At 52.3% G+C, this 14,527-nt stretch overlaps 1 protein-coding gene across 3 annotated transcripts in view; it reads left to right on the top strand.

Moving 5' to 3' along the window:
* Positions 1–14,527, top strand: part of RNF213 (ring finger protein 213) — a 3,248,263-nt gene that overhangs the window by 1,126,885 nt on the left and 2,106,851 nt on the right. The window lies entirely within an intron of this gene.

The raw sequence follows: 14,527 nt of genomic DNA, 5'->3' as shown, positions 1-14,527 counted from the left end.
CCCGCCGGACGGCGAGGGAAAGAAATTGGATGCCATGGGACGCAGAGTCATCTCGTCGGCGGCGACGACGATTAAAGCGGCCAACGCCTTGGCTATCGTGGCCCGCTACGACAGGGAACTCTGGTACAAGATAGCTCCCCTGCTGGATTTTCTGCCGGACGACAAGAGGGCGGAGGCCCTTGAGATCCTGCAGGAAGGTGAGGTGGCCTCGGACCACGCCATCACCGTGGCGACGGACATCGCCGACACTGGGTTCCGCCAGATGGGCAACGGCGTTTGCCTTCGACGTCGCGGATGGCTCAAGGCTACGGACTTTCGGCAGGACGTCCAGACCAGGGTCCTGGACATGCCCTTCGACGGGAACAACCTGTTTGGGAAGACAGTGGACGATTCCCTTCAGGCCATCAAGGCGGATACTGAGACGGCCCGGGCCCTTGGAGTACTGCAGCAACGGCGGACGCCCTTTCGGAGCGGCGGAGGCAAGGGCGCCTCCAAAGGTTCCGGCGGCGGTTTCGCTTCCTACCGTCAAGCGGCCCGCTCGTCGTCGCAAGAGGCCTACAGAGGACGAGGCAAGTCTGGCGGACCCCGCCGTCGTCGCCAAGGAGGCCAAGGCGGCAAGGCCGCGTCCAAGCAGGATTGAACCGGCCGTGGGGTCGGGCCCCCACCGAAGCACCCCGGTGGGAGGCCGGCTGGCGGGCTTCGTCAGCGTGTGGGAGTCCATCTCCACCGACCGTTGGGTGCTGGACGCCCTGGCCCGGGGCCACGCGCTCGAGTTTCAAAGAAGGTGCCCTCGCGTCCCCCCCGTGGCCAGGAAAGAACTTCACGTCCCTCAACTTCTCCTGGAGGTAAAGGCGATGCTCAGAAAGGGCGCCATCGAACTCGTCCCAAAGAGGCTTCGGGGCTCCGGAGTCTACTCGCGTTACTTCCTCGTGAAGAAGAAGACGGGAGGATGGCGCCCCATCCTGGACCTGCGACGCCTGAACAAGTTCATCAAGGCGCAGAAGTTCCGGATGGTCACCCTCCAGCACGTCCTGGGTCAGCTGGAGGAAGGAGACTTCCTATCGTCGTTGGATTTGGAGGATGCCTACTTCCACATTCCCATCCTAAAGGGGCACCGAAAATTCCTCAGATTCGTGGTCCAAGGGCGTCATTACCAGTTCAAAGCCCTTCCCTTCGGACTGCGGTCGGCACCCAGGGTTTTCACCAAGTGCCTCGCACCGGTGGCGGCGCAGCTGCGCCGCGAGGGGATTCACGTCTACCCCTACCTGGACGACTGGCTCATCCGCGCCAAGACGAGGGAGCTCGCCGTGGTCCACACGGCAAGGACCGTCCAACTCCTCACGGACCTGGGATTCTCCGTGAACTACGCCAAATCCCACCTGGTGCCCGCGCAAGTCGCACTGTTTCTGGGAGCGAGGCTCGACACAGTGTCCCTTCTGGCCTCCCCGTCGGAGGAGAGGACCAGGACCATCCTGGGCAAGGTGCAACGGATGTTGGTGGCCGACGCGGCCAAGGTGAGGTCCATCAAGTCCCTCCTCGGGATGATGTCTTCCTGCATCTACCTCATTCCCATGTGCAGGCTCCGGATGCGCCCGTTGCAAGAGTTCCTGGATGCGCGCTGGATCCAGACGACGGGCAGCTTCGAGGAAAGGATCAAGCTCGACGAGAGTTTCCGACGAGCGATACGGTGGTGGGGCACCCGCGCGCATCTGACGGCGGGCATGGACTTCCAGACCCCAGCCCACCAGGTGACTGTGACCACGGATGCCTCCCTAGAAGGGTGGGGAGCGCACACCGAAAATCTGCACGCAAGGGGACTCTGGCTCCCGACGGAGAAGTCCCTGCATATCAACGTCCTGGAGCTCCGTGCAGTGTTTTGGGCCCTCAGGTCCTTCCTTCCGTCCCTCAAGGGCAAGGTGGTGAGGATCTTCACCGACAACACCACCACCATGTTTTACATCAGGAAACAGGGCGGAACCAGGTCCCCAGCGCTGTCCAAGGAGGCGCAGGACCTGTGGCATTGGGCCGTCGCCCAAGGGATTCTTCTGGTGCCGTTTCATCTGGCAGGGATAAAAAACACCATCGCCGACTCACTCAGCAGGGAGCTGCGCTCGTGCCACGAGTGGGAACTACGGCAGGATCTGGTGGATCGCCTCTTCCGACGGTGGGGCACACCCCAGATCGACCTGTTCGCGACGGCGACGAACACCAAGTGCCGGAGGTTCGCCAGCAGGTTTCCCCAGACGAGGAGCATGGGCGATGCTTTCTCGTTCCCCTGGGAGGGCCTGTTCCTCTACGCGTTCCCTCCCTTGCCTCTGCTAATCCGGCTCGTCAACCAGCTCAAGAGGTCACGGTGCAGGATGATCCTCGTCGCACCTGCGTGGCCGAGGCAGATATGGTTCCCGGACCTTCTGGACTTGTCGGCGTCCCCGCCAATCAAGCTGCCGGCGGACGCGGATCTACTCTCCAGGGAAGGAGGCGCCATCCTCCACCACGACCCGAAGTCGCTGAACTTGCAGGCCTGGCTCCTGCAGCGCTAGAGTTTGGAGGATACGACATACCGGCCGATTGCAGAGAGGTTCTTGCAAAGGCCAGGGCGTCCTCGACTCTTAAATGCTACGGACACAAATGGAAGAGGTTTTCTGTCTGGTGCCACGCACAGAAGATTAACCCTCTACGGATTACGGCTCCCCAAGTGCTGCCGTACCTGCTGACGCTGGCCAAAGCTGGTCTGGCGCACGCGTCCATCAAGATTCATCTTGCTGCGATCTCCCGATACACCAGAACCACGGGCCGGACGTCCTTGTGGTCTCATCGTCTGGTGAAAGAGTTCATGAAGGGACTGTTCAGATCGTTCCCGCCGGTGAAGGCTCCGGCCCCGGCGTGGGAGCTCAACGTGGTGCTGACCAAACTCATGGGACCTCCGTTCGAGCCTCTGCACTCGGCCCCGTTGAAGTTTCTATCGTGGAAAACAGCTTTTCTCGTGGCCATCACCTCCGCACGACGAGTGGGAGAGATCCAGGCCCTTTCCTGCAAGGCCCCGTACTTGACTTTCCACGACACGAGGGTAGTGCTCAGGACGCACCCCTCCTTCATGCCCAAGGTACCGTCGGACTTTCATCTCAACGAACCCTTGGTGTTACCTGTGTTCTTCCCGTCGCCTTCGTCGCCGGCTGAGAGGACTTTGCACTCGCTGGATGTAGCTAGAGCGCTGAAGTTCTACGTGGACCGCACGAAAGGTTTTCGGAAGACGTCACAACTCTTTGTGAACTTTGGACCTGTCAATCAGGGGAAGGCTCTCTCGAAGGCTTCCATCTCCAGATGGCTCTCCGGCTGTATCATGTACTGTCACCGGTTGGCAAACCGACCGCTGCCTGGCCGTCCGAGAGCCCATTCCACCAGAGCGATCGCAGCTACCACGGCGTTCCTATCTGGTGTGCCCCTGCTGGACATATGCAGGGCTGCTACGTGGAGGTCGACGCACACCTTCACGAAATTCTACTGCGTCGACCGGGATTCCAGGGAGGAGTCCAGGGTCGGCCAAGCAGTGCTGCGCAACCTGTTCGCCTGAGGTGAGCCTGGTGAGGAGGTAAGATGCTTAATGTTGAGTTGATGTGATGCTTAATGTTGAGCCTTTGCCACCTCCCGTGGTTGTGCATGTGTGTACTGCTATGTATTCTTTATTCATGAGCATGTGAATCCATGCCAGACCCCATGCTGGAGAAGGAACAAGTTACTTACCTGTAACTGTTGTTCTCCAGCATGGGTCTGGCATGGATTCACATGCGAACCCTCCCGCCTACCCCTCTGCGGCTCTTCACTTGGTCATACTGCCACTTCACGTGCTTCCAAATCTGAAGATGGCTGCCAGAGGCGGTGCTTAGGTAGAGGGCAGTCATTGGCTGTGGTCAGTATGACGCAGAGACCAGTGATTGGTTATTACTACGAAAGACAGATCAGAAACGAAACTGATACTGGTTTTTTCTTTACCGAGGATTCCCAGCCTGACGACGGGGAATATTCATGAGCATGTGAATCCATGCCAGACCCATGCTGGAGAACAACAGTTACAGGTAAGTAACTTGTTCCTTCCAGGACAAGCTGAAGACCCCTGAAGTTCTGAGTCAAAACACAGAACCGCAATGCTTCTACCGTGTTAGCCTAAATTGGAGTTGGTCAGTCCACTGAATGGCCCAGGAATGCTTCCTAAGACTCCAAATGGTAGGGCACCGAGAAGATGTCGAGAATGGTTGTTCCCCCACACTCCAAGGGGTCGAAGCACCAACAAGGGTTTTCTAAGACTAGTAGCCAGAAAGGGCACCACCATAACTGCAGCCAATGTTTGTCGCCAGGCCTTCTCAGGATCGGTCCACGAGTCTTCTTATGTCTTGACAGCTACTCAGGATACTTTGCTCCTCTTCCTATCTCTCGGGAATAGCTGCAGGACTCCTTCTTACACTAAAATCCAGGCGAGCACAGAAACTCAGCCAACCAATGGAAGATCTGATACCCACCCCCTCCACCCCCCCGTCCCCCACCACCGCCAGCAATGGTCCAACCAGGGACGACTGTTAAACTCATGCATGCATTCTAGACGGCCGGGTACCAGTTTGTTGATTGGGACCAGACAGTCCCAATCCACTTCATGGCTTGCAACACACATGGCCTGCACTAGCCCGCGAAAAGCACTGCTTTCCTGTGCAAGTGCATTAGCATGAAAGTAATTTCCTGACATGGCAAAGTAGGAAGAAGGCTAACGGACAGAGCGGCCCAAGAACAAGCGAAAACCTTGTGGCATAGCCATGTTGGGACACAGTTAGTAGCCAACCGCAGTAAACGTGAGAGAGAAAACAAAATACACTAAAAATAGTAAAAATTGAACTGCTGCCACCATCTTGTCTTTAGGCACATTTAAAAGTAACCAAAAATCCTTTGAATGTAGATCTGAAGGCTTCACTTCACTGTAAAATGTCAGACAAGGTGTGAAAAGAAAAATAGAATATGGATGAAAGGTTGCTCCAAGAGAAGATGTTCGTAACAGGTACTGATTTCAGTTCAAAACTATTTAAAAGTGGAATAACTATTTGTCCAAAGGCAGGTAAGTTTTCGTCTATTCTAGTCCCAAGGCTAGCCCAGGGTTAGGATACTTGACCCAGGTTTCGACGACCAAAGGTAAGTAAAGGGGGGAATTGGTAGACAAAGGGCTTTACACCCAATGTTATCCTATGAAAGACAGTGGGGGACAGGAACAGTTGCATTTACTTAACCCCCATTCGCCCCGACTCCTGTTTTTCCAGTTCACACGATATTGTCTGGGGGTTGCTGTGGGCATGATCTTCCGTCCTTTGTTTGGGTGAGGGGTGCCCAGGGGTTGCAGGTTTGAGTGCCTCTTCCACTTGGGTTCAACTTCAAGATGCAACACCAAAGGATGAAGAAATGCAGACTTTTACAGTGAAGACCCCTCCATGACAATTCACAAGAGGAAGTGGCGTTCCACTTGCAGTCACCTTTTTCAGGCGATGACAGTCGATCTTCCAGTCGTGGTCACAGAAGCAGCTCTAGGACAAATTCCATTGATTCTAGGAAGCTGACATTTTGAGAGAAGGCGACTTAAGATGCAAATTGGTGGCCACCAAAGTTCCTGGCTTAAACACGAAACAGCGACATCTCTGGCGAGGTATCCCACGGGGAGGGCTTGTAAGTCCCCCAGGCAGTCTAGGCACACTTCCGAAGGCTATTGGCGCAACCAACATAGAGTATGCATCCATACTAGTAAGGCCCACTAGTCCAAATGAGCAGGGCTTCACCGGGTCAGTGACTGGAGAGGATGCTGGTCCACTGCAGAAATCCTCTGGTCGTCAGCAGTATGCTTTTCGTTATAGGATTCTTGGCTCCAACATAGATCCGAAGAATGTTTGCAGGAGTACTCTTATCCAGATTCAGAGCTGGGAGCATGTTCAAGCCCACCAATGGAAAGATCTGCCACATTCAAAAAACCAGTAGCTGTCCAATGACCTTCTATGGCCAAAGAACAAACTAAAAACCTTGTGGAACATCCATTTAGGCACTAGTGAAATAAAATGAAAGTAGTACAAATTTTGCTGCTACCATCAGCATATTTTAGGCACATATAAAAAGGTACCAAAAAACGCAAAAGATAAAGTTATGAGTATAGTAAGGATCCTCATTGCACTGCACTGTAAGGTGCTGTGTGCTATTGCCCAAAATGCAGAAATATAAAGAGAAACAAAGTTTCTCAGTATTGACAGAAGGACAAGTCGGTATCCCCAAAAAATGAGCGGTATCCCCAAAAAATGAGCGCAAGGGAAGGGAAGGGAAGTGAAGCTGAAGGCTTTAATTACTTTCAAAAAGTCAGGACAAGCGAAAAAACAGCTTTACTAATGAGAATGGTATAGGCACTGGCGATAGGTTGCTGTTAGGGAGAATTCTCAGAAATGTGCCAATTCCCTCTACCTTAGAGACCCCCAGCAACTTTGCTGGATTTTGAGGACTTGATTTTTTTAACCTGGAGAGTGAGACCCTTTTCCCAAGCTCTCACGTATGTTAATGTGATTTTGTACACCGTTTCATTTGGTTGTGGAGTCTGATAAACTCCATAGGCATCATCTTTTACGTTGTGGCACACAGAACCTTTAGTGCAGTGACACAGGGAAGTCTCTTAGATTTTCCAAGGTTTAAATAACTTCTCTGGGATAAACTACTATTTCCCAGAGCAGTAAAGTGAAATTGACTTTACTTACATTTGTAACTTTCTAGACCCAGCACACACTATCTTACAATAGAGTGCTGGAGGGGCTACTTAGTATCCCCTTTGTCTAGCTTCTCATGTAACATTTTTATGTTTCACTACCGCAATGTGCATTTACTGCGGGCTGTGTTTCTTTGTGGAAAGGTCCTTCTTGAGATTTACTCTGCACGCCAAACCAGGTATGGTCCCTTTGTTCGTTTTGATTTTGGCGGGATTCACGAGTGAAGCCCGCCTCTGGCTCCAGGGTGTCTGCGGTAGGCAGGAAGTGAGGGAGGTGCCCGACACTCCCTGTGCCTAGTCTCCTAGGAGACCCAAATGCACTCTGTGATGATTGGCTGGCTGACTGTCAGTCAAGGACAGCCACCCTGCTGGACGACTGACAGCTAGGCTTGAATGAAAGGGAGAGAACTGTATAAAAGCCAAGTCTTTTGACTTGGAAGGCAGAGTCGACCACTGGACGAAGGAACCGAAGAAGAACTTGAAGAGGACGCCTGCTGCAACTCCTGGTCCGTTGGTTTGCCTGGTGAAGCCCTGCAGCAGTTCTGAAATGCCAAGTTCGCATCGACAGGGAAGCCCCTGCAAGGACGACTTCTCCCCTTGAGTTGGTGGGACCAACCAACTCCAAAGTAAGCCACCTGGACATCCATCTCGGAGCTGGTTGAATTTCCACAGAGCTGCTGCTGGGAACCGTAGAGCCAGGGAGAGGAACACCAGTTTGTGTGCATTGCTTTTAATTTGACCAAGAGCTCCACGAAGATTCTCTGGACTCCCAGGAAGCAGGACTGAGCGAGCCTGAGCACCCTCAACAGAGTGCGGGACCCCAGAAGCAAGGAAAGTCCATCTAAACAGCCAGGAACTGCTGTGTTGCTCTTTGCAGTAGACGCCAGGAGCTGAAACACTGAACAGCCACTGAAAGTGAAGTTTGCCAGTTGCAAGTTTTGACCATCCAAGTGCAGTGCAGGAGTCCACCGACGTCCTCCCTCTTGTCCCCATGACAGAGGCCCAGGAATAGTGAGATCTGCAGAGCTGCATGGGAACAGGAGTCATCTGCTGCATATTTATCTTCATTTTAAAAGTACTGTACAAAGTCTAACAGCTTGTGGCCCTTCATTGATTTATCTTTTTTTTCAAAGACTTCTGAAACATTGTGCAAAGACTTTCCTACTTACCTTCAAAGAAGTGCTTCAGCCCATATAGACTCTTGCCTATTAAATTTGTCTTAGCCTGTTTTAACTGAATAACTTTTATTGGGGGATCTGAAAGTATGTGCCTGCTTAAGAAATATTTGTGGTATTTTGTTTGCTCTAATAATCTTTTCCCTTTTTGCTTGCTCTTAACTAATTCTGAATGCCAACAGTAATACATTAATGTCAACGGCACCCTAGCAATTGAAGTCACCGGTGGGTGTAGGCCTCTAATGTATGCCATCCCAAATGGGTATTTACTGATTCTGATCTTAAGAGAGTGTATAATTTTGAAGTGTATTTGTGTGGTGTTTTAGTGCTCCTTTCAGAAGAAGGCTTACGTTAACTGACTGGTAAATACATGAAAAATTGTTTTACCAAGAAACCCTGTGTGTAAGTGTTTGCTTGGATACTTGCCACTGTGAAACTCTGTGAAACTCCCCTACAGCTCACATTGACCCCTCTTGAGATGAGCTTGGCTACTCGTCCACACTATCAACCTGTGTAGTACAGACTTATACCAAAAGTTGGGTTATTCCTGCCAGGAGGTCTGGGTTGTTGTAGTGCAACCAAAGGGTACTGCACACAATCGTGCCTAACGGGTGCCTATCAAAAGTAGGAGTTGATTGAGTCGCTGTTGTGGACGTGAGTCTCTCGAGCTCGGTCAGGGCCGGCATCATTATGCAGTAAAAATCCTGTTTCGAATCGAATATCCCTACATCTGTTTGCACAGCATGGCAGCGGAGTGTCTCTGCTTCATCCCAAGATACCTTGAAAGTGGTCCCGGAGCTGAGAGACCCTCGAATACTTCAACTCTTCGTCAGTGACCGAGACCGGTCACCATTTTGGATTTCACATTGCTGGCGCTCACATTCCCGGAGGCCGGACGTACCAACTAACTGTGCCGCTGCCTGGGGGCGGACATGTTAGGGCAATTTTTTTCTGAAGTCCAACTAAGGGCTTAGTAAAGTCATGCAACTAAGACAGTACAAGACTCCACTATTACTATAAGGCTGTACCACCTGAGTAAATGGTAGCATAGACGGAGCAGCCAGGCTTATCTTGGGAGGGAGAGCGCTGTAGAATGTAGTATACATATGGTCCAAAGAAACAGGATGTATTGTAAAAATGAAGGGGTTATTTAAATACAAGTAGACTAAGGTCATATTTGGGTAAATAAGTACCATCACATTATATATAAACACAATTATAAAAACACAACACTATGCTTTAATCTACATAGATCAAATCATAAACCTTATTTAGAAACCTAACAGTATTTCTAGCTAAGTCAGACCTTATCATACACATTTAGTATAGGACACATCTGGATTAAAACCATACGTTACTTTCAGATTACTTTACAGTAAATCAAGGGTAGTAGACCCTGTCAGTCATGCAGTGAGACTCAGTTAAGGAATCACTTAGTAAACCATCCCTGTTTTAGGCATGAATTGATGTAGTAACCCTGTGGGAGACTACACAACCCTTGTCCTCTTTGTATTTGGTAACCCACCTACTGGTATAGGCCTGTACTACACAAGTTGGTAGAGTCTTATCTGGAGAGGGGTACATTAGAGCTGTAGCAATGAAATCCGCCAATACAAGTAGCCAAATAACACTTGCACTCAAAGTTTCTAGTAAAATATTTATTTATTTAATGGTTAGTTTTAAATAAGCATTCTTTAAAAAGGGCAATATGTGTAGCAATCAAATACACTTTAAAATACTTTCTCAGAATCAACACAAAGCAAGTAGATACTCTTTAGAGACGCTTCATACAATTCCTACGCCCTGAGGTGATTTCACTAACTAGGACAGTAATGGCATTTATTTATCACTTGTGCACTTTGTAAATTCTGAGGTTAGTAGAAAGGAAAGGTTAAAGGAAGGAAAAAGGTTAAACAGGTTCTCGGAGCATGTGAGCACTCTAAATCTTCCAATGAAGTCTAGATAAAAACCTTTCGCAGCAATGTTAGTTAAAACCATTTTATCGCCTATGAGGGACAGTAAGAATCACTCAAATGGAAAAGAAGAGTCTGCTGGGAGCCAGGACAGCCAAATTCGATTGAGCAAAGTCGATGGAGCTGAGGCACTTCTTAGATAGTTTAAAGTCTTGCACACAGAGAGTTGGTTGAAGAAAAATCACTGTAGGGTCACAACCTGTTAGACTTGTGAAAGTTAGAGCTGAGATCAACTATAGAAATAGCAGCTACTGCAACTCTCAACTGAGAAGAGCAAGCTACAGACACTGAGGTAAGTACCCCAAGTCAGGACCATACCTTTGGTTAGAAGAGGGTCCAGCTGGCTTCTGTCAGGTTGCAGCGATGCAGATCCTGTGTTCCTGGGCCTCAGTCATGGGGTCAAGAGGTAGGACGTCTGGGGACTCCTGCGGCATCAATTCGATGGTCGGTGGCATCTATGGGCTCTTTTCGGATCAGCGGTTTCCGCGCTCTGTAAATAGCACCACCGCAGATCTTTGCTTGGGATTCCTTTACTCCTTGAGTCCTGCACTCTGGTGAGGTGACTCGAGCTCTTGTCCTGCTTCTGGAGGGTCCTGTGGAGACCCCCTGGAGCTTTTTACCAGCTTACAGACGTTGCACTCAACTATGGATTTCTCGGCCACTGGCACTCGGTTCCTGCAGCAGCAAAGAAGTACAGGCAAATGGGGAAGGTCTTCCAGCAAAGTTCGTCTCAGGGTTACTTGGTCCCACTAATCCAAGGAAAGCAGTCCTCCCTTCTGGATCTTCTCTTGTCGATTAGAAAAAGGAGTTTCAGCAAAGGACTTTTTAATTTATTACTTGTAGAGAGTGAGGCCGTTTTCCCACACTCTCATGTGTTTTTATGTGATTTGGACTCTGTTTCTTTTGACTTTGGTGTCTGAAAAACTCCTTAGGCATCATCTTTACATTGTGACACACAGCACCTTCAGTGCAGTGCCACAGGGAAGTCTCTTAGATTTCCCAAAGGTTTAAATACCTTCTCTTGCTGAAACTACTGTTTGCAAGAGCGGTGAAGTGAAATTGACTTTACTTACTTTTTGTAATTTTCTAGACCCAGCACACACTATTTCACAATAGGGTGCTGGAGGGGTTACTTAGTATCCCCTTTGTCTAGCTTCTCATGTAACATTTTTATGTTACCCTTTCCACAATTATACCAGTGACGGTGGTCTACTTATTCTCCAGCATGGGGTCTGGCATGGATTCACATGCTCATGAATATTCCCCGTCGTCAGGCTGGGAATCCTCGGTAAAGAAAAATCAGTATCAGTTTCGTTTCTGATCTCTTTCGTAGTAGTCACCAATCACTGATCTCTGCGTCATACTGACCACAGCCAATGACTGCCATCTCCCTACGCCCCGCCTCTGGCAGCCATCTTCAGATTTTTACCGCACGTTCAAGTGTTGGGATCCTCGTGCTATTGCTCTCGAGCTTTAGTGCGTTTTCGCGCTTTTTCATAGGAAAATTCTCTTTTTTCGGTCAAAAGAGCCTCAAGCTCCGTTTCTTTATCCGATCAACAGGGACCCGTGTCGGATTCTTCAACGCCCCTCAAGGGTGAAGATTTCGTCGAGCCATGCTTTTGGAGGACTCCAGAAGTTTCTCAGGCCCATCTCGGACATGGCCCAGGAGAAGGGAAGCTCGACGCCCGGAAAGCTGTTCAGGGTCTGCCCTGGATGCCAGCTTCAGAATGTCTTCAAGGAGGATGAACACTCCCTTTGCCTCTACTGCCTGCATGAGGACAAGACGCACGTGGAGAAGGACTGTGCGTTTTGCGGCAACATGTCAGAGGGGACCATGAAGGACCGCCATCTGCGTCTCGCCAACTGGCTGGAAGGAAATCGCCCGTCAGGCGAGAAAGAAGTCCTAGCGGTCTTCTAAGACCTTTGAGGGGGGCCCCAGCGATGGGGGCCCAACAGAAGGCCAAGCACCGCGTGTCCGCTGGCACCGGGAGCGCCGGTCGGGCTCTTCGGTTTCCAGGCAGGGCGCAACCTCCCCGGTGCCATCAACCACGAGCCAACACTCTGGGTCGGGTAAGAGGAATTCCGAGCACCCGGCGAAACTTCTGGAGAGGCCCCGGTCGAGCTCGAAGGCCCCATCGGAGGGGGAGCGAGGCGGTGACCCTCCCCCCAAGGAGAAGGCGGTGAGCGCACCTAAGGTGGTGAAAGCCTTGATCCACCCTGCCAAGGCCTCTATCGAGACAGTTGCGGCGGCCCTTGCTCAGCCTGTGGAGTCTACACCAGTGGAGGCGACCTCGAGGCCCAGAGCCTCCCTGCCACCGCGGAGGGAGTCCTCTTTCAAGCCCATCGACAGGACCCCCGTGAAACCTCCAACGGAGAAGAAAAAGGGGGGGGCAGGAGGCCATCGTGGATTCGGCCTCAACCTCTGAAGAGGAGCTGATCGAAGTCTTAAGCCACGGCATTGGCGTGGAAGAAGACCAGCCCGTCGGGAGGGACCCCGACGTAGGAGACGACGAGAACGTCGAGGGTGCCGACGAGGTTCCTGACCGCCCGTCGGAATCCCCTCAACCAGTGCCGCAAGACAACTCAGCAGCCATTTTGTGGGCTATACAGTCCTTATGCTCGGAGATAAGGACAAGATTGCTGTTACCACCAACGGAGGAACCGCTCCCGACGGGGGACCCGGAGCCAGGCCCTTCTGGGAGCCCTCCTCCTAAGAGAAGGATTCATCCTCCACCTCCTTTTCAACCATCGCGCCCTGCTCAGCCCTCCTCCCCGTCCACGACCTGTGGGGATGATACGGGGACGGACACGGCCGCGACGGGTACAGACGACGAAGTTTACGACAAGGATCTTCCGTCGTCGCCTCCTCCACGGGCTTCCCCACCCGACGAGATTGGATCGTTTCATGCCATGATCGCCAGGGCATCCGAGCTTTTCCAGCTCTGCCCGGAAGAGAAGAAGGAAGGTTTCCTTTATCAACGGCACGAGACCAAGAGGAAGACGGTCCTCGCTGTACATCTACTGGACGATATCTGGGATGAGGGTCTCGCCCTCCTCAAGAACCCATCCACAACGCCTGCGAGAAGGGATCGGTACGAGAAGAAGTACCGGACACGGCCCCCTTGTGCCTTCGGGCACAGCCGACCCCGAAAGCGGGGGGTGCATCGGTCTCTACGTCAACCCCTCCCACCCCCCGGGACGGCGAGGGAAAGAAATTGGACACGATGGGATGCAGAGTCATCTCATCGGCAGCGACGACGATTAAGGCTGCCAACGCCTTGGCTATCGTAGCCCGCTATGACAGGGAGTTGTCGTACAAGATCGCCCCCCTGCTGGACTTCCTGCTGGACAAGAGGGTGGAGGCCCTAGAGAACTTTCAGGAAGGAGAAGTGGCATCGGACCACGCCATTACGATAGCGACGGACATCGCTGACACTGGGTTTCGCCAGTTGGGCAACGGCGTGTGCCTTAGACGGCGTGGATGGCTCAAGGCAACGGACGTCCGGCAGGACGTGCAGAACAGAGTTTTGGACATGCCGTTCGACGGGAGCAACCTGTTCGAGAAAACAGTGGACGATTCCCTACAAGCCATCAAGACGGACACGGAGACGGCCCGGGCTTTTGGTGTTCTCCAGCAACAACGGCTGCCCTTTCGGAGCACCGGAGGCAAGCAGGGTGCCTCCAAAGGTTCCGGCGGTGGATATTCCACCTACCGTCAAGCGGCCCGTTCGTCGTCACAGGAAGCCTACAGGGGACGAGGCAAGTCGGGCGGACCCCGCTGTCGCCAGGGAGGACAAGGCGGCAAAGCCTCGTCGAAGCAGGACTGAACCGGCCGTGGGGTCGGGCCCCCACCGAAGCATCCCGGTGGGAGGCCGGCTGGCGAACTTCGTCAGCGTGTGGGAGTCCATCTCCACGGACCGTTGGGTGCTGGACGCCCTGGCCCAGGGTCACGCGCTCGAGTTTCTAAAGAAGTGCCCGCGCGTCCCCCCCCCCGTGGCCAGGAAGGAACATCACGTCCCTCAACTTCTCTTGGAGGTAAAGGCGATGCTCAAGAAAGGTGCCATCGAGCTCGTCCCAAAGAGGCTTCGGGGCTCCGGAGTTTACTCAAGATACTTCCTTGTGAAGAAGACAGGAGGATGGCGTCCCATCCTGGACCTACGACGACTGAACAAATTCATCAAGGCACAGAAGTTCTGGATGGTCACCCTCCATCACGTCCTGGGTCAGCTGGAGGAGGGCGATTTCCTGTCATTGTTGGATTTGGAGGATGCTTACTTCCATATCCCCATCCTAAAGGGACACCGAAAGTTTCTCAGATTCATGGTCCAAGAACGTCACTACCAGTTCAGAGCCCTTCCCTTCGGATTGAGGTCAGCACCCAGGGTGTTCACCAAGTGCCTCGCACCGGTGGTTGCGCCTGGAGGGGATCCACGTCTACCCCTACCCGGACGACTGGCTCATCCGAGCAAAGACAAGGGAGCTCGCTGCGGAGCACACGGCGAGGACCGTACAACTACTCACGGACCTGGGATTCTCCATAAACTACGCCAAGTCCCACCTGGTGCCCGCGCAAGACGCACTGTTTCTGGGAGCGAAACTCGACACAGTGG

The sequence above is a fragment of the Ambystoma mexicanum genome, chromosome 3q (genome assembly GCF_040938575.1).
Source record: "Ambystoma mexicanum isolate Mex_15411 chromosome 3q, UKY_AmexF1_1, whole genome shotgun sequence".
In the NCBI taxonomy this organism is placed as follows: Eukaryota; Metazoa; Chordata; class Amphibia; order Caudata; family Ambystomatidae; genus Ambystoma; species Ambystoma mexicanum.
Note: the sequence above shows the minus strand (reverse complement) of the source record. Positions and strands in the feature narration are given on the sequence as shown.